The 22,922-nt window shown below is 41.8% G+C and overlaps 1 pseudogene; it reads left to right on the top strand.

Annotated features, from left to right (window-relative positions):
* The first annotated feature begins 12,613 nt into the window (after positions 1-12,613).
* LOC114545361 (piggyBac transposable element-derived protein 4-like) lies at positions 12,614-14,498 on the top strand (annotated as a pseudogene).
* The last annotated feature ends 8,424 nt before the right edge of the window (positions 14,499-22,922 follow it).

Raw genomic sequence — 22,922 nt, 5'->3', positions numbered from 1 at the left:
CATATTTGATATTGATAAATAAGATATGATTAATGGTGGTATGTAATTAAATGTATTAAGAATTAAAGGAGTGGGTTGGTAAACTGAGGTTACTACATTGACACAAAATATAGTATACTGCAGATACATTTTCATAGTTGCTTTATTCACAACTACATAAGGCACCTAAACAGTAATGCCTGAGAACAATGCTCACCTAAGTATTATGAATATTACTTTTTACTAACTTCTAAGTGTCTGAACACAAGAAATGTCTTGGTAATTTTTTTTTTTATTGGAGGGGTCACAACAATGATTGCACCATTAATCATAGGTTATTTATCAATGTTAAAGATAGACTAGGTCAGCACTTTACTTGTAGGGCCCCAAACATGATGAAGTAATGAAGAAGTAATGTTTAGTTAATCATGATTACAATACTACAATTCAGTTTCTTTAGCTTGTCGCTTTAACTACAGATTTACATTTACAGACACAAACATCATTAATAAATCAGAAATCATGATGACTGAAATACCCTGATGCATGAATTAACATAATGTTCCTGCATTAAGTCATGCATGAGATATTATTAATCCTTGTACATTACTCATAGTTCATAGTACTACATGCATGCTTTTTCATGCATGAAGTCATGCCATTATAACCATTATTATTGTTACGGCCTCCATTTAAAGGAACAAACAAAGGCTCAACATATAAAAAGGATGCCAGACACAATGTTAACAATTATCCAACAAGCTTTATTAAATAATGAATATTCCCAAAAGTAACAAACAAAGAGAAACAAAAAGGGACTGGAGACCCCGGCCAAAAAGAACAAAAGATGGGAAGACGCTGGACCAACCTTGCAGTGGGCCATCGCTCCCCGTGTCTCCCCCTAAACTACCTAAAAAGGGTAAACTAATCCTAGAACAAACAAAAAAAGACGAATAACTGAACTACCGATAATATCCAGCCCAGACTAATACAATAAACTAAAACAACAAAAGTCCAGCACCTACATGTGCTGGAGGTTGGGAAAACACAAGATGAGGAGAAAACTCCTCACTGGTGTGCTGCTGGTGTGCTCTCTATGTGCTCTCCACTCTCTGCCTTCTTTAGCCTGACAAGCCAGACCCACATCCAGATGTAGGGTCTGGGAACTCACCATTGACGGAGCTCGATCCGAGGGGCGGGATAAACGGTTGTCTTTCAAATTCCCTCTGCACGTAATAGGATAGAGCTACAACCAGGCAACGAAGAAGGTAGCTGAGCTAGTTGATAGATTAAACTTTTTCCGTATCCGGTCGGCAAAACTCCGAACACATCTTCCTTTTTTAAGAATGATTTCTGTGCCGTTCTTTGTTCTTTTATCAAAGAAAAGCTTAAATCCAAGTCTTCCAGAAGTCCGCTGTTCCCAGCAGCAGCAGCCATAAGCCCCGCCCACCGACTCTATACACAATGTGATTGGCCTGACCAAAATTTGGTTTTTGCAGCTTGAAAGTCAACGGAGAGTGCCTAGACCCCCCCTGGCTGCCAAATAAATTTGCTGCCACTAGGGGGAGTCTAGATTTCTAGGCTATGCCTTCTTATCACCTGCCCCACTCTACCTGAGCACTGATTACACTCAGGTGTGCAACAGGCAGAGGGAGGAGGGCAGAATGGGAAACATCAAGAGGGAGAGAGGGACAAAACAAAAAACACACAAGAGGCACATGTAGCAATTATAATGTGTTACCATTAAATTTGTCCAATACTTTGGTTACTGACGAAATACATGTAAAGCTACTACAAAATCAGCTGCACCTTTTGGTTACTGCTGATTAGCTAATGTTAGCATGCTAACATGCTAAACTAAGACCATGGTAAACATTAGACATTAGCATGGCTGTATGTTCATTGTGGGTATGTTTGCATGCTATCATTAACCTCATAGAATTGCTCCAATTCTTAGTCCCAATTTCCACTTTTTGATTTTGTTTTTCACTCTCCCATCTTTCTGTCTTTTCCACCTTTGCCGTACAGTTATGTCAGTCAACTCATCTTCCTCCTCCAATGCCTATCTTCCTTCTTCGTTCACCTCCATTTATCAAAAATGCATCGACTCCACAGCCGGCGCTGTCAGCCTCACTGCCTTCACCGTCACCGACATCCTCCTCATCCTCCCTCTCTGCATCCAGGTCATCTACCTGGGTCTCCAACGATGGCGGCGACAGCGCTCCGGCGCAGCGATGAGCCACTCCGACTTCTTTACCTACCACATGGTCGCCATGGAGCTGATTTGTGTCTTAGCTTCCATTCTCTGCTGTTGTGATATCGTTACTCATCTCCCTGTAATGTCAACGCTGGGTATATACCTTTTCTCCATCAACACAGCGGGACAGCAGTTCTTTCACATCCTGACCTGTGTGGAGCGCTACCTGGCTGTCGTTCACCCCGTCACCTACCTCGGCCTGAAGAAGGCAAAGGGGATCAGAATCAGAAACATCACTGTTGGATGTGTTTGGCTGCAGTGCTTTACAGCGGCAGGTCTAATGTCCACGGCCGGGGTCAAAGCCATCAACATCACCTCTTATTGTCTCTTAGCCTTCATGTTGATTGTCGTCTCTTTCTGCAGTCTTACTGTTCTCCGTGTTCTGATTCGCCGGGGACCAGGGGAACAGGGCGGAGACAGGGAAAGAGTTGACCAATCAAAGCAGAGGGCATTCTACACCATCATGGCCATACTGGGAGCGCTATTGATGAGATTTGGAGGGGTTGCGGTTTGCAGTGCTCTGAATGAAAAGTGTATTGCGTTTTTGTCTGTGTTGTGGCTGGGTCTGCCCAGCAGTCTGGTGTTACCTCTGCTGTTTCTGCACAGAGCAGGAAAACTACCATGTTGGAAGAACAACACTGAGTCAGGACAAGGATAAGGTGAGACTAGAGTACAGACAGATTTCATGGAAGGGCGCCTTTCACACCTATAATTTGTTATGGCAATAGCTCAGTCAAGGGGGGGGGGGGATTATGTGTGCAAGGTTGAAATTGCAGGCTATAAAATGCACAGATTTTTAGTTCACTTCCTGTATTTGGGTCGGAACGTGATTTCACCTAAAGTAATCCAAAATATAGTGCTAGTGCAGCTAGAGCTTCACCTGAAGAAGTTCAGGCAGCATGCACAGACCCAGCTGCATGCTGGGAGATGTAGTCTGTTTTCCTTTTTGTACTTAGAGTCTGGACTGGGTCAAGTGACACGCTGATGGCTAAATAATTACACCAAGAAGTCCTTATGCTAAAACGTTTGTCAATGCATCCAGTTATTTGTTTATTTATATATTTAGAGGATCCATCTGCATGCATGAAAAAAACAACACAAATACGTACAAATATAAATCTTAGAGATGTTCTTTCAAAAACGTAGAGTCCCAATGATGTAAACATAAAACCAATGAAATCATGTTCACCTTGGCCCAAATTATAACACATTTCAGATCTTGGCTGTCAGCCTTAAAAGCTTAATTTGCTGTTTTTTTTAGCTATGAAAATAACAGTGGACACAGTGAGGCAGAGCAGGACGTGTTCTGGTCCTAATGACTGTGATTGATTTGAATAAGCACCTGTTTTAAGTTACAGCTCATTTGAATCCACTTTAATGGACGGATGGAGACAAAAATAATGACAATGTTGGTTTTACACACCACATGTATTCACTGTATCGAAAAGAGAAATAATTCCTTTAAAATTTGATTGACTTTTTATTTCCACAGTGTTTATCTCTGGCATTAGGATTTTCTGCAGTGTTAATAAGAGGTTGTTCATCCTAAGTTGGCCCTGAAGTGTAGCCTGTTGTTACCTTCGCTCCCAACGTCTAAAATGTGTATACGTCTATAAAATGCCTTGTCTAAACTTTCTGACAATAATTTCTCATTTCTCATCTGGAGCATGTAATCCTTCTTCTTATCTGAAGCTCGTATTGAGATTAATTTATTATTTATTTATTTATTATTATTATTATTATTATTATTATTATTATTATTATTATTATTATTATTATATTTTATATTTTCTGTGCAAAAAACATGGATGATAGGCCTACTGGACTATAGGTAATGTATCCATCCATAGATACAGTTAATCATAATGATTTACTGTGTCACATGTAAGTTTAACATTAAAACTTGATTTATAAAATGATGCCAACAATTAATATTTTAATAGCTTGGTATTCTTGTGGTATAACTATTGCAGTTTAGTAAGGTTTAACAAAACTACTTGGTAAGGTGTTGGAAAAGATCATGGTTGATGTTCAAATAAGTCGGTTTGCTTTTTAACTTTCTCTTTTGTGAATTGTGGGATAATTCTACCTTTTTGGTAACCTGACTCCGCCAGATGGATTGCTTCGCATTTACTGCTGCAGGCAAAGCATAGCTCGTTAGCTCAGCATGCAAACATGTCGGTAAAGGATATTTGCCGTTTGTGTAACGAGAATTTAGGAATAAAAGGCACCATTTCAGGTTCACGGACCATATTCCAAAAGAAGGATCCAAGAGAAAAAAAGCATTAGCGAGCGGCTACCGCTGTCTGAAAATACTGGTTAGCTGATTGGATAAACCATCTGTCTATCACCACCTAACCCACCTCAAAACCAACGCTGATTGGCCCGGTCGTTTGGCTAACGGCTCCAAATTTTCTCTGCCCCAAGATGCCAGACTGATCTGCGAGTGGAAAACTGGAGCTCGCGAGATCAGGACAGTCTCACGAGGCTACCTTTTTGGGGCCTCAAAAATAAATTTGTACTTTCTGAAGTCATCATGTGTCATTTTTTTAAATGTAAAATTGTATGTAAAAGTTTATAAGTATAGTAACTTTAGTTGTCAAATAAATAATATCTCCCTCTGAAATGTCATGGAGTAGAAGTATAAAGTAGCATACAATGGAAATACTTAAAGTAAAGTACAAGTATCTGATAACTATACTTAGTGCAGCACTTCAATTTACATCTCTGCATAAAGGTCAGGTTATTTGTTCACTAATCAATCAAGATCAAATATAACAGTAAATTATGTCTTTAAATAATTTGTGTGGTCTACTTTTTTTTTTTTTACATGTTGGATGCTTGCTTTGTTTTAATAAAGTCAAAATGTGTAAATATGTTCGCAATTCTACACACGTCCCTACTTAAATGATTAAATTGATGCATTATTTTAAGGCACCATGAACAGCTTCATTTCAAACATACTTAGGGCAGCATACTAAACCAAAAAAACAGCACCTGTAGGGAGAAGAGAGGGACCACAGACAGCCAGTCAGAGAGAAGAGAGGGACCAAAGACAGCCAGTCTGAGAGAAGAAAGGGACCAAAGCACATCTGGCTAATTGCACAATCTGGCTAATTGTCAGATCTGTTTTTTAAATTTACAAAAAATGTGCCTAGATGTCTTGTTATTTCGTGTTTAATAATTTTTTATTTTTACTTTTCCAACAAAACTCCCAACATGAACAAATACCCCCCACCCCCTTCCATCATTACCACCCACCCAGACAAAAATCAAGAAAAGATGACAGTAACTACAATATTCCAGACAATTCAACAAAATAGTGACAAAATATACAACAAACCATAATAATAAATAATAATAATACATTTATTTTGTACAGTGCTTTACATGATTACATGATTTCTGCACTTTACAAGGTGAAAACAAAGAAAAACAATAGCAAGAGCAGTATAAAACCATTAATAACAATTAGAGATACATGTTAAAAATATAATATATATGTATAAATCAAAACACTATGAGCCCATCATACACGTCTCTCCCCAGCACAAAGCTTCTTAGGAGCCCTCCAGAACGTTTAGGTACTTTCCCCATTTTCTCATATAATCATCCAATCTGGCAAACTTTTATATGACATTTCTTTTCAAATGCCATTTTACAAGCCCACTCCTGGATTGACGGCACTCCTTCCTTCTTCCATCCCATTAAAATAATCTGTCCGGCTACCATTAAACTAGTCTGGACCCAGCTTCTTATGTGCTTATCTATCCCACTTATGATTGACCCAACTAGATGTCTTGTTGGTTTTATTTATCTCTCTTTCCTCTTCATCTCCGCCCCTCTGCATTTTCCTCTTCAAGCGTCCATATGTGATGTCAGTCGGACTTTATTGAAGCAATATGATTTATGCTTCACCATTCAATCTGCTGGAAATACTCCAGATGTCTTGAGCGCCATTTTAAACACATTTCCTCAATATTTGAAAACTCTAGAAAACTAGAATTTTTCCTCCCCATTTGAAAAGATTTTAAATAAGAAAACCGCGTACACAGGTGTGCTGAGCTGATTTGAATAAGTACCCTTTTTTGTATACATTTGACTACACTTATATAGGTTATGAAAATGTTTTGTTTACCATAAAATGAACTTTAAATGCGTTCTCACACAAAACTCTCCAACAACTGAATTCTATATCAGAGATCTTCAACAAGGGTTCCTCAGAGTAACTGTAAGGGGGCCACCAAATTATTGTAAAAAATGTATCAAAAATGATCATGAATCCAACATATTTTTGGCAAATATAAATCAGCCTATTTGTGAAAAAAAACAACACATTGACGATAGGCTTACTGGCCTATAGGTAAGGTAGTCACTAATATAGCCATCCACAGTTCATGCAAAGGATTCACTCTGCCACATGCATGTTTAACATTAAAAGATGATTTATAAAATCATGCCAAAAATTATTATTCTAATAGCTCAGTTTTCCAGGCAGGTATGTATACAGGTTTTAGGCTGCCTTACACGTTATTGTAGGCCCAGTTTAATATGCAACTTCATTTTACACATATATGTAGTAGGGGGGTCCCTGCACCGTCTCTCTTTCAGTTAAGCAGTCCTTGGCTTAAAAAACGTTGAAGACCCCTGTTCTATATGATACATAAACCTGTGTAAATTCTTTTTTTAAAAGACTGCTAAAATTGGTGGATTAACCCAAACCACAAACTTGTTTCTAATCTTAACTAGTCATTTTAGGGCCTAAACTTAACTGTTGTCGCTGCAGGACAGTCACCTTTTTAGCTAAACTTAACTTAACGGGCGCTGGGCGATTTTACACTTTTACTGTAAAACCAAAACTGTGTTTTAGTCTCAAACAGCAGACAGCTCTGTTCTACCCAGTGTACTCTGCCTGCCCAACATCAAACAGCAGACAGACACAGAAAGAGACGAGCTGGAGAAGACATTTGAGCATCGAGCAGCTAAAGAGGCAGATATATATTTCTCAGGAGCAGGTGGAGATCAAACCAGAAGATGTTTGATTTGGCAATGGTTTACTTGTATCTAAAGTGATTTATTCCAAACCTAGTCACGCTTTGCTACCCCTTCCTCCACAGCGCCACGGAGGAGGGTCTGGCTAGTCCACACCGCATTCCGGGATGTGAGAAAAGCGTGTTCTGGTTTATGGGTATTTCCACAACATATTACAATCTTTTTTGGCGGTGCTAAAAATAGCCTTGGAAGGAACTTGTTTTGGTGGAACAGGTGTACGTTAAAAAGTTGTTTTAGTCGTGCAACAGAAAACTCAGATTAGACAGATAGTCTAGCTAGCTGTCTGGATTTACCCTGCAGAGATCTGAGGAGCAGTTAACCATTATAGTCCTCAGAAATCCACCACAAAGAAAGCAGAAGGAAACGGACATCAGCGAAAAGAGATACATCCAGCAGAATTTCCTGCAGCACCAGAGAAATCCTGGAAGTGTAACGTCGTGGATATAGACTAGATTTAAGGTAATACATTTTGAATTGCCCCTCTGGGACAAATAAAGTGAATTGAATTGAATTGAATTGAATTGAATTGAATTGAATTGAATTGAATTGAATTAAATTTTATTTTATTAAACATTAAGACATTTTATTTTATTTTTTAAAATCTTTTCAAAAAAAGAATAATTTGGTGGCCCCCCTGCAGTAACTCAGAGGATCCCCTAGAGGTCCCGGACCCCCTGTTGAAGATCTCTGTTTTAACAAACATAATAATAATAATAATAACAATAATAATAATGACCAACACAAAGAAAGCAGAAGATAACGGACATCTGGCCGAAAATAGTGAAATCCAACGGAATTTCCAACGGAGCAATACCGGAAGTGGAATGTAGTGGATAAAGACTATTCCAAACCTAATCATGTTGCTCATTAGGTGTTGCTTTTAGAACACACTAATGTCCCTGCTCTGAGTAGAAACAGCAGAGGTAACACCAGACTGCTGGGGACATTTATCCAGAATAAACACATCATCAGTTTACAGTTACCAACTTCACTCAATATAAAAAGAACAAGCCAAACCAGATTCCCAAAACATCTGAACAGCAGCACTACCAGTATGGCCATGATGGTGTAGAAAGCCCTCTTCTTTGATTGGTCAACTCTTTCCCTGTCCCGGCCCTGTTCCCCTGGCCCTGGACGAATCAGAACACAGAGAACAGAAAGACTGCAGAAGGAAATGATGATCAAGGAGACAATCGAGAGGGTGAAATCCACGAAAATGAAGATGCTATTTAAAAGAATCAGACTTGCTGTTCCAAAGGAAAGCAGCCAAACACAGCCAAGGCTGACATTTCTGATTTTGATCCCTCTCTCTCTCCTCAGACTCAGGTAGGTGACAGGATGAACAACAGCCAGGTAGCGCTCCACACAAGTCAGGATGTGAAAAAACATCTCTCCATACCAGGTGACGTTGCAAAGAAAGAACCCCCCATAAAATAAATCAACACGATCGTCAAAGATACCCCAGCAGCAGAGGGTGCACCCAAAGAGGCCAATCAGCTCCATGGCGACCATGTGGTAGGTGAAGCTGTCTGAGTGACTCATCGTTGCTGCTGCAGAAGTGGAGCAATGTCGCTGCCATCGACCCAGGTAGAGGACGAGGCTGCAGAGAGGGAGGAGGAAGAGGATCTTTGTAATGTTGTATGCTGTGAAGATTAAGGAGCTTGGTTTGGTGACGAAGCAATACAGGCCAAAAAGGAGGTCAGGGTGAAGAAGGGAGTCATTGGAGGAGGAAGAGTTTACTGCCATATCTGGAAGAGAAAAAGACAATCAAACAGAGAAAATGTATGAATTGAAAATCATCTATTCATTGAAGATTATTTTCTAGTTGATTCCAAAATGTTTTGTATGTGATTGTCAGTGATATGACGGAAGGAGGGGGATAGAGGAAGAGAGGAGGATGGAGAGAGAGAGAAGGATGGAGAGAGAGTGGACAAAGAGAGGGACCTGGAAGAACCAGGTGAGAAAGTGAACAAATATTATATGGGCAAAAACAAAAATATTCCATTCACATTATATTTACATATGCATTTCATGGAGGACTAGGCTCTTAAGAAAAAGAGATGTTGGATTTTCCCCATCTGGTTCAGAGGCATTATTAGATTAGATTATTCATCATGTAGCTGTATAACCATATCAGTTTCTATCAATTGTGTAAATGAAAAAGTTGAAAATTAACAGCAGAAAAGAAACATGAATAATCCTGTCTAAAAATATGTTAAGGCTTATTTTACCAGTTCAAGGTATGTGCAGGGGTGTAGCTCAAAATTCTGGGTCCGTTAGAAAAGCATTTTCTATGGGCCCCTCCCTGCATCCAAAGCTATTAATGCTAGCATATTTTTGGGCCCTCCTCACATGAGGGCTCTGGGTACTCAGTCCCCTTATTCCCCCCAGTCCGACGCCCCTGGGTGTGTGTGCTGCAATAATCATGCTTTGTAGTTTCCATCTTTTTTCACAGCAGATGCCTTGAATCTGTTGATAGTTTGTCATAATTGCATGTCTCAATCTGTATATTTCTTTCCCCAAAACTCACCAGAAGTCATGATTTAAGGATTTAAAAAAAAAAAAGAATCTTACGGGGGCATGCCCCCGAACCCCCCTAGCTTAGGGGCTGAGCCCCCCCAAAGGTCAGATCCTAGAATCGCCCCTGAACATAACCATACTAAGAAATACAGAGAGAGTTGTGTGGAGCTGCTGGTCTAAATATTTGAATGGTTTCTTCCTCTCTTACTCACCTATGTACAGTGGCACTCATACGTTTTTGAACCCATGCTAAAGTTGACTAAAAAGAGGAATAAAAAAATCATCTTTTGGAAATTTATCGTAATTAAAAAAGTGAGGAATTATCCAATCTTTAAGGACACCAATTTTCTTTGTGAATGAATAATGTATAGTGAATAAATAAATGTTCTTCCTTAAAATACAGGGGGCATAAGTAAGTACACCCCTATGTAAAATTCCCATAGAGACAGGCAGATTTTTATTTTTAAAGGCCAGTTATTTCATGGATCCAGGATACTATGTATCCTGATAAAGTTCCCTTGGCCTTTGGAATTAAAATAGCCCCACATCATCACATACATCACATACCCTTCACCATACCCATACAGATTGGCATGGGGTACTTTCTATAAAATCATCTCTCAATGCAAATCAAACCAGCTATTAGGTTAACTAAAATAAAACCATCCATGAAATAACTGGCCTAAAAAATAAAAATCTGCCTGCCTCTATCGGAATTTTACATAGGGGTGTACTTACTTATGCCCCCTGTATTTTAAGGAAGAACATTTATTTATTTATTACATACATTATGTATTATACATACATTATCATGATATTAAAAGAACACCAACCTTATCAGTTTTTGTTTCTGGTCTTCCTCCCTCTGTGGATTCCTGTGTCTGAGTACTGGGTGTCTCTCTCTCTCTCTCTCTCCCTCTCTCTCTCTCTCTTTCTCTCTCTTGCTCTCTGTTTTTATTTGAATAAAAAACATCTACATACAAAGAACCTGAGGACTGAACATAGAAAGACCTCAATAATCCTAATGTCCTTAGTATCTTAAGTCATTCTTTTATTTGATCAGAGTATATTATTATATTGTTGCATTATTGATTGAAGACACAGCAGGAGAAGTTCAAGAAGAAACACTACTGAAAAAGTGAGTGAGTGTTTTTTTAAACCCATTCTTTTCTTTGTCTTTGATTCTGTAAAACATATGTAATATTTCACTATATACATAATTTGGCAGCACTAAACTCTTTTACATGTTTAAAGGTCCCATATAAAGTGAGATTTCATGTGTTTTTTGATTATACAGCAGATTAAGGTGTCAAAATGCTCCCACAGAGAAATGCTGAGTCTTTATTCAGAAACTGGGCCTTTAACCCTTGTGTTGTCCTTCTGGGTCACAGGGACCCGTTCAGTTTATTTGACTTTTTGTATTGGCCTGGCATTGCGCTTCGGGTCTCTGTGACCCTGGCCAGTGTTCAGTGGTATTTCCCTGCTACCGCGGCGCTGGCCTTCGGGTCTCTGTGACCCATACGTTTTTCCATGGTATTTCTATGCTACCACGGCCCTGGCCTTCGGGTCTCTGGGACCCGTACGTTATTTGATGGTATTTCTCTGCTACCGTGGCCCTGGCCTTCGGGTCACAGAGACCCATACGCTATTCCATGGTATTTCTCTGCTACCGCGCCACTGGCCTTCGGGTCTCTGTGACCCATACGTTTTCCATGGTATTTCTCCGCAACCACGGCCCTGGCCTTCGGGTCTCTGGGACCCATACGCTATTCCATGGTATTTCTCTGCTACCGCGGCACTGGCCTTCAGGTCTCTGTGACCCGTACGTTATTCATTGGTATTTCTCTGCTACCGCAGCCCTGGCCATGGGTCTATGGGACCCATACGTTTTTCCATGGTATTTCTATGCTACCGAGGCCCTGGCCTTCGGGTCTCTGGGACCCGTACGTTATTCCATGGTATTTGGGGGACCCCGGCCTAGCTTGTAGTAGTAACACAGAAAGGGTAGGGAAAGGGGTAAGAAACACACCTTGTTCTCGTCCTACTAAACACTTTTATACACACACACACACACACACACACACTGTTGACATTTATCTTCTCGTTTATGTCATCTTTGCTTCGTCTTGTTCTTCTTCTTCGTTTGGACCTTTGTACTCTTTGTACTCGGTTGAGCAGCCGGTTACGACGCCAGCATGGCCCGCTGTGTGACTCTAAATTTGGAGCTGCATCGTTTTGTCAAACGCGCGGAACAAGAGGCATGCTCAGCACGCGCAGTACACGCAGCACGCGTAGCACGCGAGGCACGCGCGGCACGCATAGCACGCATAGCACGCGTAACACGCAATGTCCCCCAATTGGAAGAGATGGAAGACAAAAACACAGAAGTGGAAGAAGAGGAAGAAGAAGAAGAGGAAGAAGAAGAAGAGGAAGAAAAAGATGTTGATGATGATGACCAGAGCGACTCTGACGAGGAAGACGAATGGTCATCCGGCGGGTGTGCGTCAGAAGACGACAGAGACAAACACGATGCAGCAGACGGAGAAAAAGACTGCCGCAGAGAAAAGGACTGCCGCGACGCCGTCAACCACGACGCGGGAGAAGAGGACTACGACGCCGCCGACAACCGAGATGAACGAGGACAAGAACAAGGACAAGAATAAGGACAAGAACGAGGAGCAGACATAGCTGCAGCAGCCCAAGAGGGTGTACGGCAAAGGGGAGAAGAAGAAGCAGAAGAAGCAGAAGAAGAAGAAGAAGAAGAAGAAGAAGAAGAAGAAGGCCAAGACGACGGGCAGGATGAGCATGACGAGGAGGAGAGCGAAAGGTTCGTGTCGAGAAACGGCGAAATCGAATGGTCCTCGACGACGTATCATCTCAGTCGCCCTCGACCTCATTTCCGTGGCACAGCACAAGAACGAGAAGCAGAACAAGACCAAGAACAAGAACAAGACCAAAGATGCGCTAACGCTCCAGAGAGCCCGGGACCCACAGAGTACGCGGCCACACGCGTCCGCGACATACTCTCCACGTTCGACCTGTTGGTCACGCGGCGCATACTAGAGATCGTGGTGACCGCCACGAACCTCGAGGGCCTGAGGAAATGCCGACTGGAAAATGACGGACGTCACGGAGCTGCGCGGCTACCTCGGGCTGCTGCTCCTCGCCGGCATGTACAGGTCCCGAAACGAGGCCCTGGAGAGCCTGTGGCACGAGGAGAGCGGCAGGGCCATTTTCCGCGGCACAATGTCGCTCAAGCGATTCCACGCGCTCTTGCGAGTGCTGCGATTCGACGACCGCGAGACGAGAGGCGCCAGACGAGCCTCGGACAAACTGGCAGCCATACGAGAAGTGTGGAATGCCTGGGTGCGGCGGCTGCCTCGCCTCTACAACCTGGGCCCCGACGTGACCGTGGACAAGCAGCTGGTTCCCTTTCGCGGTGTGTGTGTGTGTGTGTGTGTGTGTGTGTGTGTGTGTGTGTGTATGTATGTATGTATGTGTATGTATGTATATGTGTGTGTTTTTGTATGTTTTTGTAACTTTTTCATCGTCACTCTTCTCCTCCCATGCTTATCGTTCTCCTCGTTGTCCGTCACGTCCACCAAGGTCAATGCTCCTTCCGCCAGTACATGCCCAGCAAGCCCGCCAAGTACGGACTCAAGTCGTGGGTGGCCTGCGACGCCGGCTCCAGCTACGCGTGGAACATGCAGGTCTACACGGGCAAGTCTGTGAGCGGCGAGCCTGAGAGGAATCAGGGCGCCCGAGTGGTGATGGACCTGACCGAGGGCCTGCGGGACCTGCGCAACGTCACGTGCGACAACTTTTTCACCTCCTACGAGCTGGCCCGGCGGCTCCTCCACCGACGCCTCACCGTGGTGGGCACGATGCGCAAAAACAAGCTCGAGCTGCCAGGTTGAGTCGTCCAGGTTCGCCTTCACGCCCACCATCACTCTGGTGTCCATACGTGCCCAAGAGGAACGTGGTGCTGCTGAGCACGCGGCACACGGGGGACGTGCGGGTCAGCGCCTCCAGGGCCGCCAAGCCCGACATCATCATGCACTACAACAGCACCAGGGGCGGCGTGGTCAAACTGGACAAGCTCGTCGGCACGTACAGCTGCCGCAGGAAGACGGCGCGCTGGCCCCTCGCCCTGTTCCACAACATCTTCGACGTGTCCGCCTACAACGCCTTTGTGCTCTGGCAAGAGCTCAGGCCCGAGTGTCTGCGCGGCAAGATCAACAGGCGCGGGGCTTTCCTCGAGCAGCTGGGCAGGGCGCTCGTCACTCCGCTCATCGAGAGACGCTCGCGTCTCCCTCGCATGCAAGCGTCCGCCGCGCTCGTCAAAGTCGTGGCGGCGAGGTCAGGCGCGCCGAGGTCAGGCGCGCCGAGGTCAGGCGCGCCGAGGTCAGGCGCGCCGAGGTCAGGCGCTGGTGTCAGGCGAGCCCGACAAGACCAGCGAGGAGACGAGGAGGAAGACGAGGAGGACGAAGACGAGGAGGAGGACAAAAACGACGAGGAAGACGACGAGGAGGAAGCAGAACCGAGAGCGCCGAGAGTGCCCAGCAAGCGAAAGAGGTGTCAGCTCTGTCCAAAGAAAAAGGACCGCAAGACACACACCGTGTGCGGTGGCTGCCAGAGATACGTCTGCGGGAGCACACAGCCCTACTGCGCGGACTGCGTGAGACAGTAGCCTCTTGGCTCACGCAGCGGTTTGAGCTTTGTCTTTGCCTTTACGCTGCACAAAAAAAAACAGCGACATCAACTTTCCAATGCAACAAGGGTCCCGGGGACCCAAGGGACACAAGCCACCACAAGGACAGTAGCGAGAGACAAAAATGTCATTGACTAGGCGAGGGTCCCGGAGACCCCAAGGGCCAAATAGTTGCCACCGCGGTAGTTGACGTGGCAAAGCGGTCAAATAGTAGGCCAGGGTCCCGGGGACCCGAAGGAAGAGGCGAGCGTGTGACATGGAATAACATAGAATAAGCGAGGAATAGAATATACGAGCACCTTGAACAGGCAAAGAGTCTTGTCAAGATTGTGTTCATAGATTTCAGCAGTGCCTTTAATACAATCCAACCACACCTGATGGTAAAAAAAACTGGTACAGCTGGGTGTTAATCCAAGATTACTTCGGTGGATTTTTAACTTTTTAACGAACCGTAGTCAACAAGTCAAATTCAACTCATGTGTCTCATCGTTAAAAGTCGTAAATACAGGGGCACCACAAGGGTGCGTCCTGTCCCCTATTCTATACACCTTATACTGCAATTACTGCCAAGCAACCTCCTCGAACCACACTTATTTTAAATATGCTGATGATACAGCATTAGTGTGGTTTTTAAGGTCTAATACTGCATCCCTAGAGGGTTTTGAGAGGGAGGTGCAGGGTTTTTCTAAATGGTGTACAGATGATTTCCTTGTGGTTAATGCAAAAAAAACAAAGGAGATGACCATAGATTTCAATAAAAAGGGAATTATAGTTCCTTCCTCAAATATAAATGGTGTAGTGGTAGAGCGGGTTACAACATATACATATTAGGGTGTTGAAATAGATAATAAACTGACATTTAATGAATGTGCACAAAACAAGTGCAAAAAGTTACAGAAGAGGATGTTTTTTCTAAGGAAACTTAATAATTTTAGAATAGATAGCTGTATTCTTCAGATGTTTTACAAAGCTCTCTTGCAGAGTGTTTTATCTTTTGGCCTTATCTGTGCCTTTGGTAACATGTATATCAAGGACCAAAAGAAACTGCAATGAATAGTTAAAACAGCGAGTAAGATCATTGGAGTTGATCAGGTACCTGTAGCTCAACTGTACAATGACCTTAGTTTAAAAAAGACAGAACAAATTCTAAATGATTCAACCCATCCTCTTCATCAGATTATTTTAAGAAGCAACAGGTCAAGTGGCAGACTCCTGCAAAGGAAAACTAGGACTACAAGGTACAGCAAATCTTTTGTGCCTACAGCAATTAGACTGCACAACAATAGACTTAAAAACGCTTAGGCATTTTTAAACTACTTTTAAAAACTACTTTTTTTAAAACTACTACTTTAAACTACAGGTATACTGTACTATATACACCAACATTTAACTCTTAAATACATGTTTGTCATGTTTTCTTAATGCTTCTATTGTCTTGTCTGTTTTGTTAAATGATTTGTATTTATGTTTTTTAATGTTATGTAGTAGGCTGTATAACGTTGGAGCATGTAATGGTGACCACATGAATTTCCTACTTGTGGATAATAAAGTTTACCTTGACCTTGACCTTGACCTTGAGGGTCCCTGGGACCCGAAGGACAGAGGCCGCGAGGCTAATACAAAAAGTGAATAAACTAAACAAGTTCCCGTGACACAAAGGACAATACAAGGGTTAATCAAACCGTCAGGACTTCCATTGTGATGTCACAATATATATATATATATATATATATATATATATATATAGGTAGGAATGTGCCACTACAGTTATAGTCATTCCCCGGCTGCAGTGTGTCGTGGAAGTTTCCTTTGCAGCAGGGGGAAGCGTTTTCAGAGTTTAGTAAAATGAAACAAATAGGACAGACTGAGACCAAAACCAAGTTGGGTTTTTATATTTTATTAAAAACATATATATTTGCAAATATAGGAGCAACATGATTTCACAAAAGGCCGCAGCCCAGTGTGGAGTCAGTTTCTCAAATGAGTGAACAGAACCACTAGGCTTTTATGCATCTTCAGAGTGACAGCACACATGCACTTGGATTATTATGACGCTACAATTCTTACAGGCAATCTGATACACATGCAGACATCTCGAAGCCATTTCGCCTCCTGCTCCCTGTACGACTTTCACCCCCCAGTTACATCTTAACTGGCATGGGAAAACTAGAGAGTTTTAGGGTGACCTTGTACCTTTATCTGTTCAGACAAACAGTGCTCACATTATGTTCCAGACTGGACACCTCAGCAGTTTAAGCAGAAACTGAGATAAACTGTCTTTCAATAATGTGAGAGAATTAAAGTAGAAATAAACATAAAAATATAAGGAATTATGCTTAAATGTAATTTTTCCCATTACAAGTGACAGTGCAGAGACAGCGAGACAGCAGATGCGTAAATGCTCGCCAATCAAAAAGGAATTTCCCTTTTCAGTAGCGGGGCTTAAAGAGAGTTAGTGTATCATTTGGTCATTCAATTTTCCTTTCATAAACAGGTATCAAAAACAAAAAGCTAATGGTTGTTTGATTTTCGTTTTAAAATACAACATTTGAAAATTTTAATACAAGGCGTTTTTTCCAGTGTTGCTTTCAGCACAGGCTAAAATAACATTGGAACATAGACTGTTAATATTAATATTTACGGTCTATGCTTTGGAACCCTACTCTGATGGTGCTTGAGCAGACTTTTATTCCCCCCCTCCCACTGAGAGACAACTTCGCTGTGAAAAGAGTCGATACCAGCTCAGGAAATCATAGAATTTCAGTTCACAGCTGTAACGTTACTGTTACATTACCGTTACTGTTACATCGCCAAGGTCTGATCCCAGCAAACTTTTTGTTGCTGCCATTGAGTTCGGGATCAGATCATGGGGATCAGACCTCCGGTGCTGGGTCTAATATTAGCTGCTGCCATTTTCTTCAAGTAACAGCTAGCTAGCAGCTAGCCATCAGCCCGTTGTGACCATAGGTTGTGACCCGGGTCCCCGTGTGTGAAGCTAGTGTGACCCGCACTAGCTAACATTAGCTGGGTATCAGACGAATCTGCCGAGCTTTGGCAGATAGTGATTTGGTTTGATGCACTGTGCCAGGGAGGCTAGCTAGTTGCTTTTAGTCTCAGTCTGTAAGATAACCAAACTTAATTTAATTATGCAAATAGGGAATTAAATGTGTAACATTACATATAAAATAAAGTCCCCTGAAATAAATAAAAGTAAAACATTTGCATGCATTTAGGATATTGAACTATATTGACTAATTTATATCTTTATATGTATTGCCTCATTTATTCATTTCAGGATATTTCATAGCAATATTTATGTATTTAAGGTATTTAAGTAGGATCAGTCGCTCAGGAAGTTGGGGTACAAGTTTCCCTCAACTGCAGAACTGTTTATATACTGTATGTGCACCATCAATACATTTCCAGAATAATGATATATGTATGGCTTTAAACAATGGAATAAATGTAATGAATAATGACTCTCAAATGTGTTTGTGTGCAGTCTGTGCTTTTAGAACTTTTGATTATGGAGGAAGATTGATCTGTACTTAATGAGGTCCTGAAGTTTATGATGAAGTGTCTTTGGGCAAACCGTGGCATGGTGCTATTTTGCATCTATGATTTATGCAAAGTGATTTTCATGGGTTACATGGAACACACACACACACACACACACACACACACACACACACACACACACACACACACACACACACAGATTCCCATTATATCTGTATGGACAACACACCAGATTACAGTCCAGACACACAGCGGACAGAAGATCAGAAAGATCAGAATCAAAAACGGACAGAGTGAGTGTCTTTTAATGATCTTATGATAGATGTAATTTAATGTTTTTATATTATTATTTATATTAAAGTGACATGTAATAACTAAATGCCTGTTACTTAACACTCTTCCTTTGACAGTGAAATGTATTCAATGTGTTTTTCAGTTGTTTTGATATTTAAAATGCAGCCTGACTGGACAATTTCTCTAACAACGTGTTGGGTGTTAAAAGGGCTTTTGGGGGTCAATTTAAGGAAATAGATTGTACAGACTTATGTCAGGTTTATTAGAGAAAGTTGTCCATGTTACTCCATAGTGTTTTTAATGTTGTGGGTTTTTTTTAGAGTTTTTTAATAAGTGACTTTACAGGAGAGATGTTGTCATTTTATGTGTTTGTGTTTTATAGTTTTGATAGCAGATATTTTATTTATTTTCTGTCAAAATATCCGATTCCTGCAATACAATATCTGCCTGTAGCAAATGTTAAACTTCTTCAGGGTCATATTTAGGCACAGGTAGCACTTGGCTAAGGTTAGGGAAAGATTATGGTTTAATCCAAAAAAGTCAAAAATCACTTGAAGCACAATTGGGAAAACAATGTAGTGCTCTATACAGTACATGTACCTTCTTGGAGACAGGAAGCTGTATTTTTAGCAACGCTAACATCACGGCTTTTGGGATTGGCAAAGTTAGATTACCAATTTGATCCAATGTGGAATATCTCAATAACCATTAGATGGAAAGATGGAAATGTAAATGAAGGATGAATTCCAATAACTTAGGTGATCCTTTGGCTTTTCATCTAGTTCTACCAGCGGGTCAAAGATTGATTTGGTAACACTTTATAATAATGCTACATGAATTATGATGATTTCATGCATGACCTCATGCGTGAAAAAGCATGATTTATTTTTGAACTATAAGTAATGTACAAGGATTAATAGTATCTCATGCATGACTTACTGCAGGAACAATACACAGTCCCTCCAGAAAAACGCGATTATGCGATTGCATAAGTCAATGCATAATCAGCCAAAGTCTGCATATTCATGCGGGGGCCGCATTTTTTCAAATATGCCGCACTTTCGCCGCATAAATTGCAGATTTCCGTGCAAAATATGCGGTGCTTGCATGATTTCATAATCCCCCGTTGCCATGGGAACGTTATGAAGTGACGTTATGAAGTGACGTTATGAAGTGACGCTATGAAGTGACGTAATTACGCGACGTGAACATCATCGAAATATCATCATCTTAATATCTGATGTCTACTCAAATTTCTTTGTTTAAGTGCTCCTGCTGTCTATATTATTAATGATTTTTGAAAGTCTGTCTCTTTTGTATCTTTTATTTCCCTCTGTTTAGACTATTAATTTTATTTTTACTTTAATATTATTTTATTTGTATATATTTTTGTATCTTATTTGTTTACTTATTTCAATGCCTTAATATCTGTAACCTATTTTTGGAAATTAAGTTTAAAAAAAGCAGGGTGTTGAGGGAATCACTTTTTCTTCTCTTTTTCATTAAAGCGCAGTTTTTGCAAGTTCCCGCAATTTTTGCCAGTTCCTGCAATTTCATCGCATAAAATTGCATAAATATCCCGCATATTCCATCGCATTTTTTAAGAAAATGTGCCGCATAATCAAGGATTTTTGCCCGCAACAATCACAATAAAACTTCTGGAAGGACTGAATACATGAATTAATGCATCAATTAAGGTTTTTGAATCATCATGATTTCTGATTTATTAATAATGTCCATGTCATCTACAAGAAAACTGACCAGTCATATATAGTGTGCAATGGATATATTCTGGAGAATTGTAGTGTTTTAATCATTCAATCCAATCCAATCCACTTTACTTATATAGCACAATTTAAACAAACAACAAGATTACCAAATAAAGTGCGGACCTGGTCCATATTTGATATTGATAAATAAGATCTGATTAATGGTGGTATGAAATTAAATGTATTAAGAATGGGTTGGCAAACTGAGGTCACTACATTGACACAAAATATAGTATATTGCAGATACATTTTTATAGTTGCTTTATTCACGGCTACATAAGGCACCTAAACAGTAATGCCTGAGAACAATGCTCACCCAAGTAGGATTATGAATATTACTTTTTACTAACTTCTAAGTGAATGAACACAAGAAATGTCTTTTTTTATTGGAAGGGTCACAACGATGATTGCACCATTAATCATAAGTTATTTATCAATGTTAATGATATAGGTCAGCACTTTACTTGTATTGCCCCAAACATGATGAAGTAATGAAGAAGTAATGTTTAGTTAATCATTAATACAACACTACAATTCAAAAAAAGTCGTTTTAACTACAGATTTACCTATGAAGAAGACATTAACATCATTAATATATCAGAAATTATGATGATGGAAATACATTAACTGATGCATTAATTAACGTAATGTTTCTGCATTAAGTCATAGATGAGATACTATTAATCCTTGTACATTACTGATAGTTCATAAAGTATTACATGCCTGCTTTTTCATGCATGAAGTCATGCCATTATAACGTGTTACCATTGAATGAATTGATCCAATACTTTAAAATCAGCTGCACTTTTTTGTTACTGCTAATTAGCTAATGTTAGCATGCTAACATGCTAAACTAAGACCATGGTAAACATTAAACATTAGCATATCTGTACGTTTTTTGTGGGGATGTTTGCATGCTATCATTAACCTCATAGAATTGCTCAAATTCTCAGTCCCAATTTCCACTTTTTGATTTTGTTTTTCACTCTCCCATCTTTCTGTCTTTTCCACCTTTGCCGTACAGTTATGTCAGTCAACTCATCTTCCTCCTCCAATGCCTATCTTCCTTATTCGTTGGTCTCCATTTATCAGAAATGCATGGACTCCACAGCCGGCGCTGTCAGCCTCACTGCCTTCACCGTCACCGACATCCTCCTCATCCTCCCTCTCTGCATCCAGGTCATCTACCTGGGTCTCCAACGATGGCAGTGTCAGCGCTCCGGCGCGGCAATGAGTCACTCCGACATCTTTACCTACCACATGGTCGCCATGGAGCTGATTTGTGTCTTAGCTTCCATTCTCTGCTGTTGTGGTATCGTTACTCATCTCCCAGTAATGGCAACGCTGGGTATATACCTTTTCTCCATCAACACAGCGGGACAGCAGTTCTTTCACATCCTGACCTGTGTGGAGCGCTACCTGGCTGTCGTTCACCCCGTCACCTACCTCGGCCTGAAGAAGGCAAAGGGGATCAGAATCAGAAACATCACTGTTGGATGTGTTTGGCTGCAGTGCTTTACAGCGGCAGGTCTAATGTCCACGACCGGGGTCAAAGCCATCAACATCACCTCTTATTGTCTCTTAGCCTTCATTTTGATTGTCGTCTCTTTCTGCAGTCTTACTGTTCTCCGTGTTCTGATTCGCCGGGGGCCAGGGGAACAGGGCGGGGACAGGGAAAGAGTTGACCAATCAAAGCAGAGGGCGTTCTACACCATCATGGCCATACTGGGAGCGCTATTGATGAGATTTGTAGGGGTTGTGGTTTGCAATGCTCTGTTTAACTCAGAACAGCAGGAGGGGGATGAAAAGTGTATTGTGTTTTTGTCTATGATGTGGCTGGGTCTGCCCAGCAGTCTGGTGTTACCTCTGCTGTTTCTGCACAGAGCAGGAAAACTAGAACAACACTGAGTCAGGACAAGGATAAGGTGAGACTAAAGTACAGACAGATTTCATGGAAGGGGGCCTTTAACACCTATAGTTTGGTATGGTAGTAGCTCAGTTAAGGTGGGGGGGTGTGCGCAAGGTAGAGCCCTGCAAGCCCGTCGGGGCCCGACATGGGCCGTTTTTTTTTTTTACAGATCGGGCTCGGTCGGACTCGGGCTTATTTTAGCTTCTCTCCTCATTGTGCCCATCTTAAGGCCGTTTTACAGTTGCGCGGAGGCTCCACGCAGAGCTCTCGCCGTAGCCTATGTCAGTGGCCTGATGTTTATACTTGTGCGCTGGTGTGTGCGTCGAGCCGCATGCGTGTGTGTGTGTGGGGAGTGTGTGGTAGAGTGAGAAGTGAGAGAGTGCCGGCGATTGGAGCGAGTAGTGACTCTAGAGTCATAGTGACAGAAACAAAGTGTCTCCCCTGTGTTTTCTGACCACGGTGGGGAATCTATAGCAGGAAAAGTTGGCCCTCTCCTTGATTTCATGTTGTTTATGGAGAAGGTGTGACGTGTGTGTGTTTGCGTGTGTAGCAGTGACAGAGCGCATCAGAGAACGCGCGTCAGAGAGAGAGAGAGAGAGAGCGCGTCAAAGAGCGCGCGTCAGAGAGAGCTTAAAGTGATTGATGTTGGTCTAGGGTCGGACCGGGTTCGGGCTGAAAAAATTGCAGGCGTTGTCGGGCTGGGGTCGAGTAGGGCTTGAACACCACGGGCCAGGGCCGGGTTAGGGCTGGAGTTTTTGGCCCGTGCAGGGCTCTAGCGCAAGGTTGAAATTGCAGGCTATGAAATGCACAGATTTTTAGTTCACTTCCTGTATTTGGGTCGGAACGTGATTTCACCTGAAGTAATCCAAAATCTAGTGCTAGTGCAGCTAGAGCTTCACCTGAAGAAGTTCA

This window comes from Perca flavescens, chromosome 19 (assembly GCF_004354835.1).
Source record: "Perca flavescens isolate YP-PL-M2 chromosome 19, PFLA_1.0, whole genome shotgun sequence".
Classification (NCBI taxonomy): Eukaryota; Metazoa; Chordata; class Actinopteri; order Perciformes; family Percidae; genus Perca; species Perca flavescens.
The sequence above is the reverse complement of the archived record's forward strand: the minus strand, read 5'-3'. Positions and strand labels throughout refer to the sequence as shown.